This window comes from Triticum aestivum, chromosome 6B (assembly GCF_018294505.1).
Source record: "Triticum aestivum cultivar Chinese Spring chromosome 6B, IWGSC CS RefSeq v2.1, whole genome shotgun sequence".
Classification (NCBI taxonomy): domain Eukaryota; kingdom Viridiplantae; phylum Streptophyta; class Magnoliopsida; order Poales; family Poaceae; genus Triticum; species Triticum aestivum.
In genome coordinates this window covers 460,254,058-460,279,442 of record NC_057810.1, presented here as the reverse complement: position 1 = coordinate 460,279,442, position 25,385 = coordinate 460,254,058, and positions in this window count along the sequence as shown.

Here is a 25,385-nt window from a genome sequence, read left to right as displayed (position 1 = left end):
CTACTCCGACTCGGACTATGCCGGAGACAAGGTTGATAGAAAGTCCACTTCGGGTACTTGTCAATTTCTTGGAAGATCTCTTGTATCTTGGTCCTCCAAGAAACAAAACTCAGTATCCTTATCCACCGCCGAAGCGGAGTACATTGCCGCTGGTTCATGTTGTGCTCAATTGCTTTGGATGACCCAAACTCTTAAAGATTATGGAATATATGTGAAACATGTTCCATTGCTTTGTGACAATGAAAGTGCTATCAAAATTGGTCATAATCCCATACAACATTCTCGAACTAAGCATATTGAAGTTCGTCATCATTTCATTCGAGATCATGTTGCTAAGGGTGACATTAATCTTAAGCATGTTTGCACCAAAAAGCAATTAGCGGATATATTCACTAAACCTCTTGATGAGAAAGTGTTTTGCAGGTTAAGAGGTGAATTGAACATCATTGATGCTTCAAACTTGGAGTAGAAACTCCATTGGATACATGCAAGACATGAGCTTGTGACTAATCCTTGATATTTCTCTTATGATGAAAATCCTATGTCTTGGATATATTTGTATCTTGCATGTTATATAACCCATGTAGGTACTTGGTTGAATCAAATTTCATGAGATTGTAATCTACTCACATCTTGAGCAATCTCCACATCACCAAGTTTCTACACTATGGTGGTTGAAGACAAGGAAGCACGGAACCATTCAAACATATCCTTTGACAAATTCTATGTTGAGCTTCCTGATTGTCATTTTTGGATACACAAGTGCTTTTCCTTGCAAGAACTAACCCATGTAGGTAGATGGACTCAAATTCCAAGTGGTGCTCCCAACTCTTGATGAGCTACATCAACCTTGAGCAACCCACACAAGTTCAACTACATGTTCTACACCACCAACCAAGGTATGTTATTCCATCTTAGAGAAGCTCTACTCCAAGTCATGAACTAAAGCAACTCGACAAGATGTGAATACATCAAGATGCTTAAACGAAAAATGGTAACCCCATTTTGAGCTTAAACGATGAGTATGACCTATCATCAAGTGATCTCACTTGACTCCTAAGTCAATATACTCTAACATAGGTGACTTTGTCGCCGACTATCTCTAGATGAAGTTCTCTTGTGTTCTTCTCAGTGTTTTTGCATTTGTCTCATGCATATTTGTTTCCCCTTTCAAAAAAAACTTCATCTAGATTTATTTTTGTTTGCTCTGCATTTCTGCATCCAATTCATTGCATATCATTCAGTAAATTCCTTGCAAATTTTTGTGAGATCCTACTAGTCTAGTGAGCTGAGGTGACAAGTGTTTTCTCTGTGATGAACTCGGTTTCACCGATTTGTTGTTTTCGGTCCAACCGAATCCTATCGGTACAACCGAAGCATACCACTCGGTGCCACCGATTTCACAACAGGAAAAACAGTTTGCCACTTATTCTGTGTTTCTTCTGATCCAGCTCCACTCAATGAATATTGTCCTCTACAAGCATCACATTTATATAAATGCTTTGTGTTGTGACTCCAGGACCATACCCATTCACAACAAATTCCAGAAAACCCTTCTTGGAAATTGATGTCAAAGGGGGAGAGATAGATCACATCAAAGCTTATCACTTAGAGAGATCACATCCGAGCTCATCACTTCCAAAGGGAGAGAGAGAATATCACTTCCATAGGGGGAGAGAATACTCAAGTAGAAAGTATTTCTCAAGGATCCCAGATGCTTGGTGTTCAAGAGGAGAGATGCCACATGTCTTATTGAGGGGAAAAGACATGTTCATATGTGCTTATTTGCATTAGTTTGCATTAGCTCTGTCCATTTATATCTTTCAGCTCTGATTCTATGTTCCCTATCTTCTCCCAGTATCCCATGCTAGATTCAGGGGGAGCAAGACATCTAAGGGAAAGAAATCATTTAAATTCATTGCATATCTTTACTCTTGGGGACATGTCTAATCCAATGTGGTACTTAGTACTCACTCTCTACATGTCATCCCAGTCTTGGAATTCTTGTGGTTTCTTCTGTTTGCTCTGGCTAGTAGATGTATCTGTGTTATCTAACCTTGTTTACGCAGGTTCATTCCATCCTAAGCCAACTCAAGACTACAAGGTAAGTATATGCATCACAATCATGTGTACGAGGAATTCTTGCTGATGTACATACTGTTTGCAAGAAGGACTCATGGGCATGAAGGTATTTTCTTTAATATTCTTTGCTCTGATGCATATGGCCAAGATACATGTAACACATTTCCTACTCTGTCATGGTTATGCTCTCACATGCTTCGATATTCTATATTCACATGATTGCATACATGTAGGGGGAGCCTATGCTTGTTACATGTCTTTCCAAAGCTTTACTTGCTATTCTTTATATCTTTATCTAAAGCTTTGATGTATGTTGCCATCAATTACCAAAAAGGGGGAGATTGAAAGCACAAGTGCTCCCTAGGTGGTTTTGGTAATTAATGTCAACATATCTCTTGTTGGACTAACACTTTTATCTAGTATGTTTCAGATAAGTTCAACAATGGAGTGGCATGGACAAAAAGATGTGGGAACCCCTTCAAGATGCTAAGGACAAATGATTGGCTCAAGCTTCAAGCTCAAGACTCTTCATTTTATATTTTAGTGATCCAAGATCACATTGAGTCTACAGGAAAAGCCAATACTATCAAGGAGGGATGAGGTGTTGCTTAATGAGCCTCTTGCTTCATGTGCTTAGTGATATTCTCCAAAACCATCAACTAGTTTCCCACTTCCACACATATGACCTAAACCTAAAGTCAAACTCGGCCCTACCGATTCTTTCTATCCGGTGCCACCGAGTTCAGATGTCATAGCCACTGCCACAAACCCTAGGCAAATCGGTCTCACCCATAGGGATCTCGGTCTCACCGAGATGGGATTGTAATCTCTCTGTGTATGTCCATTACCAAAATCGGTCTCACCGAGTTTGAGCCATCGGTACTACCAAGATTACAATGCAAACTCTCTGGTCAACTTATTACCAAAATCGGTCTCACCGAGTTTGAGTAATCGGTCCCACCGAGTTTGCCTGACCAACTCTCTGGTTAGCTAATTACCAAAATCGGTCTCACCGAGTTTGTGTAATCGGTCTCACCAAGATTACGTTATGCCCTAACCCTAACCATATCGGTCCCACCGAGTTGCATTTCGGTCCCACCGAAATTCCTAACGGTCACATTGTTTACTAAATCGGTCTGACCGAGTTTGTTGATTCGGTCCCACCGAGATTGGTAAATTGTGTGTAATGGTTAGATTTTGTGTGGAGGCTATATATACCCCTCCACCTCCTCTTCATTCGTGGAGAGAGCCATCAGAACGAACCTACACTTCCAACTTACTATTTCTGAGAGAGAACTACCTACTCATGTGTTGAGGTCAAGATATTCCATTCCTACCATATGAATCTTGATCTCTAGCTTTCCCCAAGTTTCTTTCCACTCAAATCTTCTTTCCACCAGATCCAAATCCTATGAGAGAGAGTTGAGTGTTGGGGAGACTATCATTTGAAGCACAAGAGCAAGGAGTTCATCATCAATGCACCATTTGTTACTTCTTGGAGAGTGGTGTCTCCCAGATTGGCTAGGTGTCACTTGGGAGCCTCCGACAAGATTGTGGAGTTGAACCAAGGAGTTTGTAAGGGCAAGGAGATCGCCTACTTCGTGAAGATCTACCGCTAGTGAGGTAAGTCCTCCGTGGGCGACGGCCATGGTGGGATAGACAAGGTTGCTTCTTCGTGGACCCTTCGTGGGTGGAGCCCTCCATGGACTCGCGCAACCGTTACCCTTCGTGGGTTGAAGTCTCCATCAACGTGGATGTACGATAGCACCACCTATCAAAACCACGCCAAAAACATCTGTGTCTCCAATTGCGTTTGAATCCTCCAAAACCCTTCCCTTTACATTCTTGCAAGTTGCATGCTTTACTTTCCGCTGCTCATATACTCTTTGCATGCTTGTTTTCTATATGTTGTGAATGTTAAACTTGTGCCTAAACTCCACTTAAACTTAAAGAAGTTAAAAACTGCTACTTTGGTACTTAGTGTTTAATCACCCCTCCTCTAGACACCTCTTCTCAAGGTCCTACAAAAGGCAAATCTGAGCCCATATGCATTGAACCCTGAACCCTTTTTATTCGCACGTGCCCCACCAGTCGGAAGCCATCCTTGCTAGGGTGATGATGATTCGTTGTGGCTAAAATAAGAGTGCCATTGATCAATCAAGGCACCTGTGGGTATCAAGTTGGGTCCTCCCTCTTGTCTCTAGAATCCTTTTTGATCATGTGATACTTATTGTTCTGTCCTTGGATGGTCATTCTTGTTGAGTGATAACCAGGGCAGCTCCACTGTATAAACAGATTAATCTGGTGACAAGAGATGGCGGGGTAGATTATATGATCGAGGAAAGGCAAATTTGAGCCCACTATGCATTGAACCCTGAACCCTTTTTATTTGTATTTAAAGGTGTTGCTTATTTTTGCTCCAGTGTTTATAGCCGTCTTATGTGAATATTTCTTCTCTCTCATACCTTTATTGTATATAAGTTGTTCTTGACTTTTATTGTTTGTTGTTGGTCCTTGATTTCATCTAGTTAAGAGTAAGCAAGTTGTCGGTTCAATGGCTTGTTTTAATTCGTTGATAAACCAGCAGAAACCACGGTGTCATGTTTCTAATAACAACGTCTTTAGGCTGGTTAATGTTTGTATTGGAGCCCACTACCTTTTATTTCGCTTGTTTCTTACCATCTTCCTTGCTTCTCTGGTTGTTTCACGGTTGGGATGGTGGCGTGGCGTTGGGGCTGTCTTGCGGGTCGGCCGTAGAGGGAGCACACCGAGTGGGCTTCTAAGATGGATGAGGTGATTATTTTCTCCCTTATTTGTCTCTCCCTTTGTGATGTGTATGTGCCCATCAAGGGCTTTGTTGTTTTTAGGGATTTGTCTAGAGTTTCCTGGTTAATCCATTCTGATTTTGGTCTGCTCATGCTCTTGGCTTCTAGACCGTGGTTCTCAAGGTGGTCTGGCTGTCACCGCCGCCCCTGCTCGACGATGCTGCACCCCTGCTCGATCACTTAATGAAAATAGCATATGCAGAAGTGAAAACGAGTCAAACAGATGATCAGTGCCTCAGTCCTTCAGTACTTGAGGTATGTGTTGACTGTATTAATGCTGTTATGTTTTTAGTGGCCAATAATCATGACGAGTGTATAAACCCACAGTTGACCATGGTCCGCATATGAGTTTAATTGGTGTCTAAGATAATTAGTAGCATGATTTTATAAAGCTCCAGTTCCATGGTTCTAAGCACTTGTGTTTAATTGGAATCACTTGTTATTATAGAACTATGTTGTTGACTATAGTTCCATGTAGCTTGAGTATTTATCTATACTTGAAGTCTACAAGTATTTTCTTAAGTATACCAGAACCACCTGACCGAGAATAATTAATTTAGTAACTATTAAGTAAACTGAATTGAGCATTTCTTAGATTTTTTGGTTCAGAGCTTTTATTCTCTCTTTGGTAATATGTTGGAGTTTACTTTTCCTGTGGCATACGTTTATTTTGGAAGTTATTTGCATGTATACTGGTATGCAGTTGTCTACGTGCCCCCTTACAACTGCTTATTATCTATAAGTGTTGTAAACTATTTTCCTGAGTTTAATTGTATGTATCAAGCCGCTTGGTGGAAATACTTCCTATTGTATCTTGACATGTGAATTGAATGATGTGGTTATATTAACATCGCGCTTTGTTTTGTTGTCTACTTCTTTATTTCCCTTTGGATGGGCGCTCATGTCGGCATGGGGCACAGCGGCCGCCGAGGGAGCCGAGCCGGCGGATGTGGAGGCTGCCGAGCGGCGGTGCTCACGTGAAGGAGGAATATGATGATGCATGGAGTGGCGTGGGGTACCAACCATCTCCATCGAGTGGCGGTGCTCGCGTAAAGGATGAGTTCGTGTTAGTCCCCCTATCCTGATCTGGATTTTATGGATCTTTCAAAAAAAGTTCTTGTTAGGGATTTGAGTTTTCTCCATTTAACATGCTCTCATGTAGGGTAGTAGCACTCTCTGGTTGTGGCTGCACGTTCAACTGGCCAGTCAAGGAGCTCCAGCAAGCAGGTCCACCTACTCTCCTTTCCCCTGAGCTCCTGCAACTACACAAATCATCTTCCTGGTATTTTCTCACTTTTGATTCACAGACTATGTACTGTAGTTAGTTCTGGTGATTATCAATTGATCTAAGACCACTGTACGTGCATATCTCAGACTTGAGAAGAATGCACATAGCCTTGCTGAGAACATACTATTGTTTTGATGATTATCTTGTTTGTGCGCTTGTTTTGATAAAACACAGGGGTTATAGAGGAATTGAAACATGTTACATTGAAATCAGAGAGCATGTCATTGTTGCTTAATTCCGTTAATCGTGGTTGTCACTGTATACCTTGAGATTCAGGTAGAAGCAATAGAATCCAGGAAAAAAATACCTACCTGCATGTGTTCCTTAGAGAGTTTGTTTTCTTCATACCTCACCATTCTTGATATATATGATCATCTCTATTCTGGATATCACACTCGACGGCCTCTCTTCATGGCACAAAACTGAAACTACGCCATGAATATATTTATTCAATGAAATAGCTGATTCCAATCATTCATCAACTAGCTTTGTTTTAATCACAACAATAAGTCATGATATCTTGAAATTGCCTGATTGGTGATTATACATTTTATATGATGTTTTTCACCTGCAAGATCTGCACTTCTTTCCTTTTAGCTTTATCTCTCTTGCTTTATTTCATGAATATATTCCTCTTCTCATTCCATCATTCAGTCTGTTTGCAAAAAAATCCTCATTCATAGTTTGTTTTTTTAATGCTTGGCACATCCTAAACAAAATCCTGATTAAATGATATGCTTGGCATTTCTTTTTTATCACTATGGTTGCTTTTATCCGCAACTGATTTCTCTGATTCCTTTCCCATGTTGTAATGCAATTGTTTTGGGCAATTCCCCAAGGCCTTATGTTTTATGTTATTGGGAACTATGGGACACCCAGCGAGTGTTTAGGATCCCACACACGACAGTTCTTGGCATGCTCCTGGCACACCTTGGACTATCACCGGCTCAGTATGAACGTGTTGTTCATGAGGACGGCAAGACCCATGTTGTAAATTGTCTGTAAGCGACGTGTTGCCGTATCTTCTATGCCTAAAACGTCTGTAAGCGACGTGTTGTCATATCTTCTATGCCTAAATGTCTATGTTATGCCTAAAACTTAAAGTTATCTATGCATAGTTGTAAATTGTCTTTAAGCGACGTGTTGTCATATCTTCTATGCCTAAGATATTTGGTGCTAACCTATCGTGAAACATGCTTTCTATGTTCATGCATTCTTAAGTAGCTTCTTCTTATGTGCATACAAACGTTTGGACCGGCACCCTCGCGCCACGGCGTGATCCCGATCTAGTACATATGAATGTCGGTGCCCTGTAGTTTGTATAGAACATAAAACTAAGAAATGACCACAAATAAAAACAAACTGAAGATCGTAATTCCAAATCTGAAAAGTTTCACATCAGTTAACCATGCATGTTCAGAGTTACAACTATTAGGAACGAAAAGTATGTTGACGGGCATTTGGACGAGCACCTTCCACGCAAATCAAACAAGCAGTCACTCTAAACCTGGTGGCAAAAAATCGAACAGAGAGCAACTCTGGTCACCGCGGATGGTCGTGGTCGTCCTGGAAACAGTAGCCACAATGTGCAGTGTGCAAGGAGGCACTAGGGCAGCGCTCCCACAACCAGTGGCATCAGCCATGAGGGGAGGAGCGGCATGGATCTGTCTGTGCGGCGACGTGTTGGGTGGTGGGTGGCGGGGGTCGGCGTAGGTGGTGCGGACCCGAGGGGATGGCTCCAAGGTGGCCGTGGAGACCCGCTGGGGATGGCGGCTGCTCGATCCATGGCGTGGGACGGCAGTTGCACGCGGCTGGTTGCAGGTCGTGGCCTCCTCTATCTGAAGTTCGACGTCTCCTCCATCTGCAACATAACACCCAATCCGCGCATGGGCTGGTTGTCGTCGGATTCTCGAAGAGTGGAGGGCGGTTGAGGATCTTCGCCAGATCCAGCAACCACGAGATGCTCCGGCAGGTGGTGCGGCTGGGGGCGGGGCTATGGCGGTGGCGCCGGTTGGGGGCAGGGTTGCTGCAGTGTTGCCGGTTGGGGGCGGGGCTGTAGCTGCACGGCGGCGGTGGCATCGCCAGTAGGGGTGGGTGGTGCATGGTGCGGGAGGTGGGGTGGGTGGGTTGGGAGTGTTTTCCTTCAGTCTCCCACTTGCACTAGAGTCAATAATCTAGATTACATTATAATGAATCTAACACCCATGAAGTCTTGGTGATGATCATGTTTTGCTCGTGGAAGAGGCTTAGTCAATGGGTCTGCAACATTCAGATCTATATGTATTTCGCAAATATCTATGTCTCCCTCCTTGACCAAATCTCGGATGGAGTTGAAGCCTCTCTTGATGTGTTTGGTCTTTTTGTGAAATCTGGATTCCTTAGCCAAGGAAATTGCTCCAGTATTGTCACAAAATATTTTCATTGGACCCGATGCACTAGGTATTACACCTAGATCAGATATGAACTCCTTCATTTGCTGCTTCTGAAGCAGCTATGTACTCCGTTTCACACGTAGATCCCGCCATGACGCTCTGCTTAGAACTACACCAACTAACAACTCCACCATTCAATAAAAATACATATCCGGATTGTGACTTAGAGTCATTTGGATCAGTGTCAAAGCTAGCATCGACGTAACCATTTACGACAAGCTCTTTGTCACCTCCATAAGCGAGAAACATATCCCTAGTCCTTTTCAGATATTTCAGAATGTTCTTGATCGATGTCTAGTGATCCACTCCTAGATTACTTTGGTACCTCCCTGCTTAACTTATAGCAAGGCACACATTAGGTCTGGTACACAACATAGCATACATGATAGAACCAATGGCTGAAGCATAGGGAATGACTTCCATTTTCTCTCTATCTTCTGTAGTGGTCGGGCATTGAGTCTGACTCAACTTCACACCTTGTAACACAGACAAGAACCCTTTCTTTGACTGATCCATTTTGAACTTCTTCAAAACTTTATCAAGGTATGTACTTTGTGAAAGTCCTATCAAGCATCTTGATCTATCCCTATAGATCTTGATGCCCAATATGTAAGCAGCTTCACCGAGGTCTTTCATTGAAAAACTCTTGTTCAAGTATCCTTTTATGCTATTCAGAAATTCTACATCATTTCCAATCAAAAATATGTCATCCACATATAATATTAGAAATACTATAGAGCTCCCACTCACTTTCTTGTAAATACAGGCTTCTCTAAAATTCTGTATAAAACCATATGCTTTGATCACCTCATCAAAGCATATATTCCAACTCCGAGATGCTTGCACCAGTCCATAAATGGATCGCTGGAGCTTGCACACTTTGTTAGCACCTTTAGGATCGACAAAACCTTCTGGTTGCATCATATACAACTCTTCTTTAAGAAATCCATTAAGGATTGCAGTTTTGACATCCATTTGCCAGATTTCATAATAATAAAATGCGGCAATTGCTAACATGATTCAGACAGACTTAAGCATCGCTACGGGTGAGAACGCCTTATCATAGTCAACTCCTTGAACTTGTCGAAAACCCTTTGCAACAAGTCGAGCTTTGTAGACAGTAACATTACCGTCAGCATCAGTCTTCTTCTTGAAGATCCATTTATTCTCTATGGGTCGCCGATCATCGGGCAGATCCACCAAAGTCCACACCTTGTTCTCATACATGGATTCTATCTCAGATTTCATGGCCTCAAGCCATTTATCGGAATTTGGGCTCATCATAGCTTCTTCATAGTTCGTAGGTTCATCATGGTCAAGTAACATGACCTCTAGAACAAGATTACCTTACCACTCTGGTGTGGATCGTGCTCTGCCAGACCTACAAGGTTCTGAAGCAACTTGATCTTTAGTTTCATGATCTTTATCATTAGCTTCCTATCTAGTTGGTGTAGGCATCACGGGAACAGATTTCTCGGATGAGCTACTTTCCAAATTGAGAGCAAGTACAATTAACTCATCAAGTTCTACTTTCTTCCCACTCACTTCTTTCGAGAGAAACTCCTTCTCTAGAAAGGTTCCGTTCTTAGCAAAAAAAAATCTTGCCATCGGACTTGTGGTAGAAGGTGTACCCAATTGTTTCCTTAGGGTATCCTATGAAGACACATTTCTCCGATTTGGGTTCGAGCTTATCGGGCTGAAGCCTTTTAACATAAGCATCGCATCCCCAAATTTTAAGAAACGATAGCTTAGGTTTGTTACAAAACCACAGTTCATACGGTGTCGTCTCAACGAAATTTGACGGTGCCCTGTTTAAAGTGAATGCAACTATCTCTAATGCATAACCCCAAAATGATAGTGGTAAATTGGTAAGAGACATCATAGATCGCACCATATCCAATAAAGTGCGGTTACGACGTTCAGACACACCATTACGCTGTGGTGTTCCAGGTGGCATGAGCTGTGAAACTATTCCACATTGTTTTAAATAAGGACAAACTCTCTCCTCCGTGCTCAGATCATAGAAATTTTATTTTCTTGTTACGATGATTCTCCACTTCACTCTGAAATTCTTTGAACTTTTCAAACATTTCAGACTTGTGTTTCATTAAGTAGATATACATGTATCTGCTCATATCACCCGTGAAGGTCAGAAAATAATGATACCCGCCACGAGCATCAACACTCATTGGACCGCATACATCGGTATGTATTATTTCCAATAAGTCACTAGCTCGTTCCATTGTTCTGGAGAACGGAGTTTTAGTCATCTTACCCATAATGCACAGTTCGCAAGTATAAAATGATTCACAATCAAGTGATTCCAAAAGTCCATCTTTATGGAGTTTCTTCATGCGCTTTACACCGATATGACCCAAACAGCAGTGCCACAAATAAGTTGCACTATCATTATCAAGTTTGCATCTTTTGGCATCAAAATTATGAATATGTGTATCATCACGATTAAGATTCAATAGAAATAGACCACTCTTCAAGGGTGCATGACCATAAAATATATTACTCATATAAATAGAACAACCATTATTTTGTGATTTAAATGAATAACCGTCTGGCACTAAACAAGATCTAGCTATAATGTCCATGCTCAACGCTGGCACCAAATAACAATTATTCAGGTCTAAATCTAATCCCGAAGGTAGATGTAGAGGTAGCGTGCCGATGACGATCACATCAGCCTTGGAACCATTTCAACGTGCATTGTCACCTTGTCCTTAGCCAATCTTCGTTTAATCTGTAGTCCCTGCTTCGAGTTACAAATATGAGCAACCGAACCGGTATCAAATACCCAGGAACTACTACGAGAATTAGTAAGGTACACATCAATAACATGTATATCAAATATACCTTTGTTCACTTTGCCATCCTTCTTATCCGCCAAATACTTGGGGCAGTTCTGCTTCCAGTGACCAGTCCCTTTGCAGTAGAAGCACTCAGTTTCAGGCTTGGGTCCAAACTTGGGTTTCTTCCCGGGAGTGAGAACTTGCTTGTCAGTCTTTTTGATGTTCCCCTTCTTTTTACCCTTGCCCTTCTTGAAACTAGTGGTCTTGTTAACCATCAACACTTGATGCTCCTTCTTGATTTGTACCTCTGCAGCCTTCAGCATTGCGAAGAGCTCGGGAATAGTCTTTTCCATCCCTTGCATGTTGTAGTTCATCATGAAGCCTTTGTAGCTTGGTGGCAGTGATTGAAGAACTCTGTCAATGACACAATCATCTGGAAGATTAACTCCCAGCTGAGTCAAGTGATTATGGTACACAGACATTCTGAGTATGTGCTCACTAACATAATTGTTCTCCTCCATATTGCAGCTATAGAACTTGTTGGAGATTTTATATCTCTCAACTCGGGCATTTGCTTGAAATATTAACTTCAACTCCTGGAACATCTCATATGGTCCATGATGTTCAAAACGTCTTTGAAGTCCCGATTCTAAGCCGTAAAGCATGGCACATTGAACTAACAAGTAGTCATCAACACACAATTGCCAGGCATTCACAATGTCTTCAGTTGCTGGGGCAGGTGGTACACCCAGCGGTGCATCAAGGACATAATTCTTCTATGCGGCAATGAGGATAATCCTCAAGTTACGGACCCAGCCCGTGTAGTTGCTGCCATCATCTTTCAACTTACATTTCTCTAGGAACGCATTAAAAATCAAAGGAACAGTAGCACGGGCCATTGATCTATAACACTGATATGCAAAAAACACTATCATGACTAAGTTCATGATAAATTAAGTTCAATTAATTATATTACTTAAGAACTTCCACTTAGATAGACATCCCTTTAGTCATCTAAATGATATGTGATCCAAATCAACTAAACCATGTCCGATCATCATGTGAGATGGAGTAGTTTTCAATGGTGAACATCACTATGATGATCATATCTACTATATGATTCATGTTCGACCTTTCGGTCTCCAGTGTTTCGAGGCCATATCTGTATATGCTAGGCTCGTCAAGTTTAACCCGAGTATTATGTGTGTGCAAATCTGGATTGCACCTGTTGTATTTGAACGTAGAGCTTATCACACCCGATCGTCACATGGTGTCTCAACACGAAGAACTTTTGCAACGGTGCATACTCGAGGAGAACACATATACCTTGAAATTTAGTGAGGGATCATCTTATAATGCTACCGCCATACTAAGAAAAATAAGAGCATAAAAGATAAACATCACATGCAATCAAAATATGTGACATGATATGGCAATCATCATCTTGTGCTCATGATCTCCATCATCACCGACTTGACACCTTGATCTCCATCGTAGTGTCATGGTCGTTGATACGTCTCCAACGTATCTACTTTTCCAAACACTTTTGCCCTTGTTTTGGACTCTAACTTGCATGATTTGAATGAAACTAACCCGGACTGACGCTGTTTTCAGCAGAACTGCCATGATGTTGTTTTATGTGTAGAAAAGAAAAGTTCTCGAAATGTCCTGAAAATCCACGGAGGCACTTTTTGGAATTAATAAGAATTTCTAGGCGAAAGAAATACACTAGGGGGCCCAGGGCCTGTCCACGAGATAGCCCCCCCTGTAGGGCGCGCCCCCATATCTCGTGGGCCCCCTGGACCTCCACCGACCTCAACTCCAACTCCTTATATTCCATCTCACAGAGAAAAAAATCAAAGAGAAAGTTTCATCGCGTTTTACGACACGGAGCCGCCACCAAGCCCTAATCTCTCTCGGGAGGGCTGATCTGGAGTCCGTTCGGGGCTCCGAAGAGGGGGATTCGTCGCCGTCGTCATCATCAACCATCCTCAATCACCAATTTCATGATGCTCACCGTCGTGCGTGTGTAATTCCATTGTAGGCTTGCTGGACGGTGATGGGTTGGATGAGATTTACCATGTAATCAAGTTAGTTTTGTTAGGGTTTGATCCCTAGTATCCACTATGTTTTGAGATTGATGTTGCTATGACTTTGCTATGCTTAATGCTTGTCACTAGGGCCCGAGTGCCATGATTTCAAATCTAAATCTATTATGTTTTCATGAATATATGTGTGTTCTTGATCCTATCTTGCAAGTCTATAGTCACCTATTATGTGTTATGATCCAACAACCCCGAAGTGACAATAATCGGGATACTTCTCGGTGATGACCGTAGTTTGAGGAGTTCATGTATCCACTATGTGTTAATGCTTTGGTCTAGTTCTCTATTAAAAGGGGGCCTTAATATCCCTTAGTTTCTGCTAGGACCCCGCTGCCACGGGAGGGTAGGACAAAAGATGTCATGCAAGTTCTTTTCCATAAGCACGTATGACTATTTACGGAATACATGCCTACATTACATTGATGAATTGGAGCTAGTTCTATGTCACCCTATGTTACAGCTATTACATGAGGAATCGCATCCGGCATAATTATCCATCACTGATCCATTGCCTATGAGCTTTTCATATATTGTGCTTCGCTTATTTACTTTTCCGTTGCTACTGTTACAACTGCTACAAAAACCCAAAAAGATTTGTCTTTACTTTTGCTACTGTTACCATTACTATCATACTACTTTGCTACTAAATACCTTGATGCAGATACTAAGTTATCCAGGTGTGGTTTAATTGACAACTCAATTGCTAATACTTAAGAATATTCTTTGGCTGCCCTTGTGTCGAATCAATAAATTTGGGTTGAATACTTTACCCTTGAAAACTGTTGCGATCCCCTACACTTGTGGGTTATCAAGACTAATTTCTGGTGCCGTTGCCGGGGAACATAGCTCTATTCTCTGAGTCACTTGGGATTTATATCTGTTGATCACTATGAAGAACTTGAAATACGCTAAAACCAAGATTTTGCCCTCAACTACGAGGGGAGGTAAGGAACTGCCATCTAGCTCTGCACTAGATTCTCCTTCCGTTATTAGTAGGCTTGCGACACCTAAACCTGCTACTGCTATGAATTCTGATATGTCACATGTTATTGATGATGCCACTTCTGCTATGCATGATGAAACTACTTCTGTGCATGATACTACCTTACCATTAGGTGAATTTCTTGATGAACAACTTGCTAGAGTTAGGGGGAATGAAAATATTGAAGATGCTATTATTGATGATAGTGATGATGAAGGTTCTCCCAATGATTATGTATTGCCTGTTGTTCCTGAGGGTTATGTTATGAATAAAGAAGCTGCTGAAGAAATCTTTGCTTGCAATGATAGATATGATCTTAAGAAATTATTAGCTAAATGGAAGCAACAGTCTCTTAATGCTAGAATAAAACCTGACCCTGCCTTTGCTACTTCACCTATCTGTGTTACTGATAAGGATTATGAATTCTCTGTTGATCCTGAGATTATTACTTTAGTTGAATCTGATCCTTTTTATGGCCTTGAATCTGAAACTGTTGTGGCACATCTTACCAAGTTGAATGATATAGCTACCCTGTTTACTCATGATGAGAAGTATCGCTATTTTTATATCGTTAAGATATTTCCGTTCTCATTAAAGGGTGATGCTAAGACTTGGTATAATTCTCTTGCTCCTGATTTATTACTTCTCTGCTAAATATTTCCCTGCTCATAAGAAGCAAGCTGCCTTGCGGGAAATATATAATTTTGTGCAAATCAAAGAAGAGAGTCTCCCACAAGCTTGGGGGAGGCTTCTCCGGTTACTTAATGCTTTGCCTGATCATCCACTTAAGAAAAATGAAATACTTGATATCTTTTATAATGGACTAACCCATGCTTCCAAGGACTACTTGGATAGTTGTGCTGGTTGTGTTTTCAGGGAAAAAACAGTCGACGAAGCTGAGTTACTATTGAATAATATGTTGACTAATGAAAATAATTGGACTCTTCCTGAGCCAATTCCTGATGCAATTCCTGAACCAATTGAGCCAACTCCTGAGCCTATTCCTAAACCCACTCCGAATAAGAGAGGTGTTTTATTTCTCAATCCTGAAGATATGCAAGAGGCAAAGAAATCAATGAAAGAAAAAGGTATTAAAGCTGAAGACGTTAAGAATTTACCTCCTATTGAAGAAATACATGGTCTTAATATACCGCCTGTTGAAGAAACACATTTTCTTGATAACTCGACACAGGTAGTAAAGGTAAATTCTCTCTATAGATATGAGAAAGATGAAATCCCATCTACTAAATTTCATAGCCCATGCTTAGATGAATTTGATGATTTCATGAATAGACAAGCAAATTTTAATGATTATGTTGGTAGACAATTGAAGAATAATGCTTATATGATAGTACGCTTGAATGATTATGTAGCTAGAGTTAAAAGTGAACTTAAACTCACTAGTAAACATGCTTCCATGATTGCTACTCAAGCTGAACAAGTACTTAAGGCTCATAATGAATTGCTTGCTGAATTAAATAATAAAAATGACTTTGCTGTTAGAGTGGCTACTAGAACTGGTAGAATGACTCAGGAACCTTTGTATCATGAAGGCCACCCTAAAAGGATTGAACAAGATTCTCAGAATAATAATCTAGATGTTCCTAGTTCTTCTAAGAAGAAGAAAAAGAAGAATGATAGGACTTTGCAAACTTCTAGTGAACCTAATGTAGAAACACCTGAGAATCCTAATAATACTTCTATCTCCGATGCTGAAACACAATCGGGAGATGAACATGAACCTGATGATAATGCTAATAATGATGTTCATGTAGATGCTCAACCTAGTAATAACAATGATATAGAAATTGAACCTGCTATTGATCTTGATAACCCACAATCAAAGAATCAACGTTATGATAAGAGAGATTTTGTTGCTAGGAAGCACGGTAAAGAAAGAGAACCATGGGTTCAGAAACCCATGCCCTTTCCTCCTAAACCATCCAAGTCAAAGGATGATGAGGACTTTGAGCGTTTTGCTGAAATGATTAGATCTATTTTCTTATGCATGCGCTTAACTGATATGCTTAAAACAAGCCCTTATGCTAAATATATGAAAGATATCATCACTAATAAGAGGAAAAATACCTGAAACTGAGATTTCCACCATGCTTGCCAACTATACCTTTAAGGGTGGAGTACCTAAGAAACTTGGTGACCCCGGAGTACCCACTATACCTTGCTCTATTAAAAGAAATTATGTTAAAATTGCTTTATGTGATCTTAGAGCCGGTGTTAGTGTTATGCCTCTTTCCTTGTACCATAGACTTAAATTAAGTAAGTTGACACCTACTAAAATATCTTTGCAAATTTTTGCTGCATAGGTGACCCTGTTCTTGAGCTTGCATGTTAAACTTATGAGGTCCCAAGCATTTCCAATGCATGATATAGGCTCTAGGAACTTGTAGGAGTAGTTGCCATCAATCTTGTTTAGCTTTATGCACTTTTATTTTGAAGTTACTAAAAATTTCAGAAATTTTTAGAAAAGAAATATGCTTAGAATAATGTACCAAGGTGGTTCCTCGGTGAAGAAAGGACCCAGGATTGCTATACGTGAGCAAGATGTTGAATTGCCGAGGAACACGGATGTACGAGCTTGTGAGTGGCCATCCGATGATTTTATGGTCAGAGCAGGCTTTAAGGAGGACTTTGACGCGTATGTGTGTAATGCTGAGCTGGAGGACTTCTTACAAGATAAGTGTCCTCAGTATTATCAATTGACCAATTCCTTTGTGCGGAGGTTTAAATATAATTGTACGCGTAATTCTCCTAGTGTCCTATTTGATATTTATGATACATCTTACACCATGGACTTATAGGATTTTACAAATGCTTGCAAACTCCCGCAGTGGGGTAATATTAATTATCCTCACAAATCTGAATTTAGAGATTTTCTTGCTAGTATTACTGTGGGAGAATCTAGGGACATAGCACAAGCTACCATAGGGAGCATTCATTTTCCTGATATACATTATTTTTCTCTCTTTATTGGTAGATGTATTAACGGTAAGGATGAAGCATGTCACATGTGTGTTCCTGATCTGAATATCCTCAAGAGTGTTGTGTTAGCTTATAAAGGTTATAACTTGGGGGCAATAGTTGCACGAAGGTTGCAGAATAATAGTAGAAAGGGAAATTTCTTTGGAGGAATTTATGCAACCCGTGTGGCTAATTATCTTAATATAGCCCCACGAGAGGGGGATGTGATTTTACCTCCTGTTTATTTGGATAAAGAAGCTATGTTTAATCATCATTTTCTTGAGAGGAATGAACAATTCCTCCATTATCGACTAATCTATGGCAGACGCAACGTCGTCCCTATTACTCTTCCTGCTCCCTACCTTTTTGATTATTAGGCAAAAGGAAGATATGTTGTCACCAGGGAGGAAGCAACTGAATACGAGAGTGGAGTGGAGGCAGCTCGCCAACACGCTGCAGCTCAGGAGGCGGTTGTCGCTGCATCTCAGTACAACCCCGGTTTCACTTATGGATATCAGCCAGGCGGTCCTTGGTATTAGACCAACTTAGGCCAAAAGCCCAAGCTTGGGGGAGTACGTATTTCTCACTGACTTTACATTCATGTTCACACACTAGTCGTCGGTGCTCATACTCTTTCATTGTATTATCCATGCTAGTTTAAATTTCTTTTTCAAATTTTCTTCTTGTGTGTTTGATAAACCTTGAGAAAAAACCAAAAAAAATTAGTTAGTTTAGTTTCCATGCTTGTAGTAGAAATTAAAATGAAAACCCAAAAAGATTTCTCGTTCTTCTTTTTACTTGTTGGGAGCTTTCTCGTGTAAATAGTTTTATTTTATTTTCTTTCCTTTGGGGGGTCGATAATACCATATTGAAAATGCTTAGTGGCTCTCATATGCATGATTGTTTATTTAACTTAGAGCCCATATTACTTGTCCTCTCTTTTGAGTTGAATGCTTGCAGATTCCAGCTTAGTCTAATGCACGTGCACTCTTATTATTATTACACACATTGTTCAGTCGTGCAAGTGAAAGGCAATAATGACGATATATGATGGACTTATTGGGATGAGAAAAGCTGGTATGAACTCGACCTCTCTTGTTTTTGTAAATATGATGAGTTCATCGTTTCTGAGTCAGCTTATTATGAAGTAAACATATTTGCAATAACATTTAGAGATTATAGTTGCTTGTGCCATGCTTGATTATCTTTGAGTTATAATGGTTTACTTTGCATGCCAACATGCTATTAGAATGATTATGATGTGATATGATGGGATGGTATCCTCCTTTGAATAAATTGAGTGACTCGACTTGGCACATGTTCACGCATGTAGTTGAAACAAAATCAACATAGCCTTCATGATATTTATGTTCATGGTGGATTATATCCTACTCATGTTTGTACTCGGTGTGAATTAGTTTTAATGCATGTTTATGACTGTTGTCGCTCTCTCAGTTGGTCGCTTCCCAATATTTTGCTAGCCTTCACCTGTACTAAGAGGGAATACTGCTTGTGCATCCAAACTCCTTAAACCCCAAAGTTGTTCCATATGAGTCCACTATACCTTCCTATATGCGGTATTTACCTGCATTTCCAAGTAAATTTGTATGTGCCAAACTCTAAACCTTCAAATGAAATTCTGTTTTGTATGCTCGAGTAGCTCATGTTACAACTAGGGCTGCCTATATCTTCCATGCTAGGTGGATTATTCTCAGAGGAGTGGACTCCGCTCCTCATTCACGAGAAAGGGCCGGTAACCGGGATGCCCAGTCCCATGATCCAAAAAGATCAAAGGAAATCAAAATAATTAAACAAAACTCCCCCAGGGATGTTGTTTGTTGGAGGCACTCGTTGTTTCGAGCAAGCCATGGATTGATGCTTGTTGGTGGTTGGGGGAGTATAAACTTTTACCATTCTGCGTGGGAACTGCCTATAATGCATTTAGTATGGAAGATACATCCATCTCATAGTTGTTGTGTTGACAGCAAAAGTATGCCGCTCAAAATGTTATTCAATCTCTATTTTAAAATCGAGCTTTGGCACCTCTACAAATCCCTGCTTCCCTCTGCGAAGGGCCTATCTATTTACTTTTATGTTGAGTCATCACCCTTCTTATTAAAAGCACCCACTGGAAAGCACACTGTCATTTGCGTGTACTACTATTGGTTTATATTGGGTATGACTTGACTGGATCTCTTTTACCATGAATTACAATGTTTAGTCGGTCCTTGATCTTTAAAGGTGCTCTGCATTTATGTTTTGCGGTCTCAGAAAGGGCTAGCGAGATACCATCTTGTTATATCATGTTATGATTGTTTTGAGAAAGTGTTGTCATCCGAGTTTTATTATTATGGCTTGCTAGCTGATTATGTTATTGATATGAGTAATTGTGAGACCCAAGTGTTATTGTGAGTATGGTTAGTTTATAATATTGTTGAAACCTTAATGATGGCTTTGCATGTTTACAACAACAAGAGCAAACAGAGTTTGTAAAAGTTTTTCTTTATCACTTTCAGTTTATCAACTGAATTGCTTGAGGACAAGCAAAGGTTTAAGCTTGGGGGAGTTGATATGTCTCCAACGTATCTACTTCTCCAAACACTTTTGCCATTGTTTTGGACTCTAACTTGCATGATTTGAATGAAACTAACCCGGACTGACGCTGTTTTCAGCAGAACTGCCATGATGTTGTTTTATGTGTAGAAAAGAAAAGTTCTCGGAATGTCCTGAAAATCCACACAGGCACTTTTTTGAATTAATAAGAATTTCTGGGCGAAAGAAATACACCAGGGGCCCCAGGGCCTGTCCACGAGACAGGCCCCCCCTGTAGGGCGCGCCCCCTATCTCGTGGCCCCCCTGGACCTCCACCTACCTCAACTCCAACTCCATATATTCCGTCTCGCGGAGAGAAAAATCAGAGAGAAAGTTTCATCGCATTTTACGACACGGAGCCGCCGCCAAGCCCTAATCTCTCTTGGGAGGGCTGATCTAGAGTCCGTTCGGGGCTCCGGAGAGGGGGATTCGTCGTTGTCATCATCATCAACCATCCTCCATCACCAATTTCATGATGCTCACTGCCGTGCGTAAGTAATTCCATCGTAGGCTTGCTGGACGGTGATGGGTTGGATGAGATTTACCATGTAATCAAGTTAGTTTTGTTAGGGTTTGATCCCTAGTATCCACTATGTTCTGAGATTGATGTTGCTATGACTTTGCTATGCTTAATGCTTGTCACTAGGGCCCGAGTGCCATGATTTCAGATCTGAACCTATTATGTTTTCATGAATATATGTGTGTTCTTGATCCTATCTTGCAAGTCTATAGTCACCTATTATGTGTTATGATCCGACAACCCCAAAGTGACAATAATCGGGATACTTCTCGGTGATGACCGTAGTTTGAGAGTTCATGTATTCACTATGTGTTAATGCTTTGGTCCGGTTCTCTATTAAAAGGAGGCCTTAATATCCCTTAGTTTCCGCTAGGACCCCGCTGCCACGGGAGGGTAGGACAAAAGATGTCATGCAAGTTCTTTTCCATAAGCACGTATGACTATTTACGAAACACATGCCTACATTACATTGATGAATTGGAGCTAGTTCTATGTCACCCTATGTTATAGCTATTACATGAGGAATCGCATCCGGCATAATTATCCATCACTGATCCATTGCCTACGAGCATTTCATATATTGTGCTTTGCTTATTTACTTTTCCATTGCTACTGTTACAACTGCTACAGAAACCCCAAAACATTTGTCTTTACTTTTGCTACTGTTACCATTACTATCATACTACTTTGCTACTAAATACCTTGCTGCAGATACTAAGTTATCCAGGTGTGGTTGAATTGACAACTCAACTGCTAATACTCAAGAATATTCTTTGGCTCCCCCTGTGTCGAATCAATAAATTTGGGTTGAATACTTTACCCTCGAAAGTTGTTGCGATCCCCTACACTTGTGGGTTATCAGTTGTCTTGCCAACCATTGTTTCTATGACTATCACTACCGCTTTGTGATAAAGTAAAGCAATTACATAGCACTTGTATTTCATACAATAAAGCGACAACCATATGGCTCGTGCCAGTTGCCGATAAATTTTAAAAACACGATCATCTCATACAACAATCTTTATATCACGTCATGTCTTGACCATATCACATCACAACATGCCCTGCAAAAACAAGTTAGACGTCATCTACTTTATTTGTTGCAAGTTTTACGTGGCCTCTACGGGCTGCTAGCATGAACCGTACATACCTACAGCACAAAAACCACAATGGTGATTTATCAAGTTTGTTGTTTTAACCTTCACAAGGACCGGCCGCACTCAAATTCGATTCAACTAACGTTGGAGAAACAGACACCCACCAACCACCTTTATGCAAAACTAGTTGCATGTCAGTCGGTGGAACGAGTCTCATGAACGCGGTCATGTAAGGTTGGTTCGAGCCGCTTCATCCAACAATACCGCCGAATCAAAATAAGACATTGGTGGTAAGTAGTATGACGATCACCGCCCACAACTCTTTGTGTTCTACTCGTGCATGTCATCTATGCGTAGACCTAGCTTGGATGCCACTGTTGAGAAACGTAGCATGCATTTTCAAAAAAAAATCCTACACTCACGCAAGATCTATCTAGGAGATGCATAGCAACGAGAGGGGGAGAGTGTGTCCACGTACCCTCATAGACCGAAAGCGGAAGCATTAACTTAACACGGTTGATGTAGTCGAACGTCTTCTCGAATCAACCGATCAAGTACCGAACGTACGGCACCTCCGAGTTCTGCACACGTTCAGCTTGATGACGTCCCTTGAACTCTTGATCCAGCAGTGTCGATGGAGTTGATGAGTTCCGTTAGCACGACGGCGTGTTGACGGTGTTGGTGAAGTGATCCGCGCAGGGCTTTGCTTAAGCACTACGACAATATGACCAGAGGAGTAAACGGTGGAGGGGGCACCGCACACGGCTAAACAATTGATGTGCTTTGGGGTGCCCCCTCCCCTGTATATAAAGAAGGGGGGAGGAGGCTGGCCACAAGAGGCGTGCCAAGGGGGAGGAGTCCTACTAGGACTCCACTCCTCGTAGGATTTGGCCCCCCCTTTCTTCCTTCTTCCGGAGGGGGAAAGGGGGGGAGGGAGAGGAAGAGGAGAAGGAAAGGGGGGCGCTCCCCTCCCCTAGTCAAATTCGGACTCCCCATGGGAGGGGGGCGTGGCCACCCCTTGTGGGCTGCCTCCCCTCTCTCCTATGGCGCATGTAAGCTCAACAATCCCCCGGGGGGTTCCGGTAACCTCCCGGTACTCCGAAAAATGTCCGAACCTTTCCGAAACCATTTCAGTGTCCGAACATAACCTTCCAATATATCAATCTTTACCTCCGGACCATTTTGAGACTCCTCGTCATGTCCGTGATCTCATCTGGGTCTCCGAACAACCTTCGGTCACCAAAACACACAACTCATATAATACCTATCGTCATCGAACGTTAAGCGTGCGGACCCTATGGGTTCGAGAACTATGTAGACATGACCGAGACACCTCTCCAGTCAATAATCCATAGCGGAACCTGGATGCTCATATTGGTTCCCACATATTCTACGAAGATCTTTATTGGTCGAATCGCAATGTCAACATAGTTATTCCCTTTGTCATCGGTATGTTACTTGTCCGAGATTCGATCGTTGGTATCTTCATACCTAGTTCAATCTCGTTATCGGCAAGTCTCTTTACTCATTCCGTAGTGCATCATCCCGCAACTAACTCATTAGTCACATTGCTTGCAAGGCTTCATGTGATGTGCATTACCGAGAGGGCCCAGCGACACCTCTCCGATACTCGGAGTGACAAATCCTAATCTCGATCTATGCCAACCCAACAAACACATTTGGAGATACCTGTAGAGCATCTTTATAATCACCCAGTTACATTGTGACGTTTGATAGCACATAAGGCATTCCTATGGTGTCCGGGAGTTGCATAATCTCATAGTCGGAGGAATATATATATATATATATATATATAGGGATATATTTATATATATATATATATATATATATGACACGAAGAAAGCAGTAGCAATAAAACTGAACGATCATTATGCTAAGCTAACGAATGGGTCTTGTCCATCACATCATTCCACTAATGATGTGATCCTCTTATCAAATTACAACTCATGTCCATGGCTAGGAAAGTTAACCATCTTTGATCAACGAGCTAGTCTAGTAGAGGCATACTAGGGACATGTTGTTTTGTCTATGTATTCACACATGTATCAAGTTTCCGGTTAATACATTTCTAGCATGAATAATAAACATTTATCATGAAAAAGGAAATATAAAATAACAACTTTATTATTGCCTCTATGGCATATTTCCTTCAGGTTGTGCCCACCTCGGTGGCCTCCCGCACCGCCACTTTTCTCTATAAATACCCCAATATTCCAGAAACCCTAGGAGATTCAACGAAAATCAATTCCAGCCGCCGCAAGTTCTAGAAACACCAGATCCAATCTAGACACCAACACAGAGGGTCTCATCATGTCTATTGGTGCCTCTCCGATGATGCGTGAGTAGTTCATTGTAGACCTACGGGTCCGTAGATAGTAGCTAGATGGCTTCCTCTCTCTCTCTCTTGATTCTCAATACAATGGTCTCTTGGAGATCCATATGATGTAAGTCTTTTTGCGGTGTGTTTGTTAGGATCCGATGAACTTTGAGTTTATGATCAGATCTATGTTTGTATCCATGAAATTTATTTGAGTCTTCTCTGATCTCTTATATGCATGATTTATTTATAGCCTCGTATTTCTTCTCCGATATTTGGGTTTTGTTTGGCCAACTTGATCTATTTATCTTGCAATGGGAAGAGGTGCTTTGTAATGGGTTCGATCTTACAGTGCTTGATTCCAGTGACAGAAGGGGAAAGAACACGTATGTATCATTGCTATTAAGGATAATAATATGGGGTCTATTTCTACATAAATAGATCTTGTCTACATCATGTCATCATTCTTATTGCATTACTTTGTTTTCCCATGGACTTAATACACTAGATGCATGCTGGATAGCGATCAATCTGTGGAGTAATAGTAGCAGATGCATGCAGGAGTCGGTCTACTAATCTTGGAAGTGATGCCTATATAATGATCATTGCCTGGATATCGTCATGATTATTTTAAGTTTTATCAATTTCCCAACAATAATTTTCTCCCATCGTTTGCTATTTTTCTCGAGAGAAGACACTAGTGAAACCTACAGCCCCCGGGTCTCTTCCTTAATATATTGAGCTTGATCCTAATAGTAAGGAGATTTGGAGATGGCCATCTAAGTCTGGTCAATTCCGGACCAAGATATATTACGACTATGATTTCTCTAGCATTGTGGTTGATCCTATTTTCAAATGGATATGGAAATGCTCTTGCACTCTCAAGATCAGAGCTTTGGATGGCTTCTTCTTATGGACTGCCTAAACACAAGGGATATGATGCAGCGCAAGCACTGGATTATTCAGGATGATTCCTGTGTGCTTTGCCAATCTCAAACTCACGAGGACAAAATTCATCTCTTCTTCACATGCAACTTCAGCCAGAGAGTTTGGAATTATCTTGGGATTTCTTGGCAGGTTCAGCCCCATCAGTCAACCTACTCCATGGCTTCTTCGGCTAGAGAAGAGTTTGGTTTGCCCTTCTTCACAGAAGTGGTTTTTACTGCCACCTGGAATATTTGGACTCAGAGGAATGGAAAAATCTTTAGGAATGAGACACCAAGCTTCAGAGCCTGGAGAAGGAATTTTGTACATGATTTAACTCTGTTAACTCATAGGATCAAATGTAAATATAGAGATAAACTTCTAGAATGGTTAGCCTCTTTGCCCTAGATAGTTAGTTCT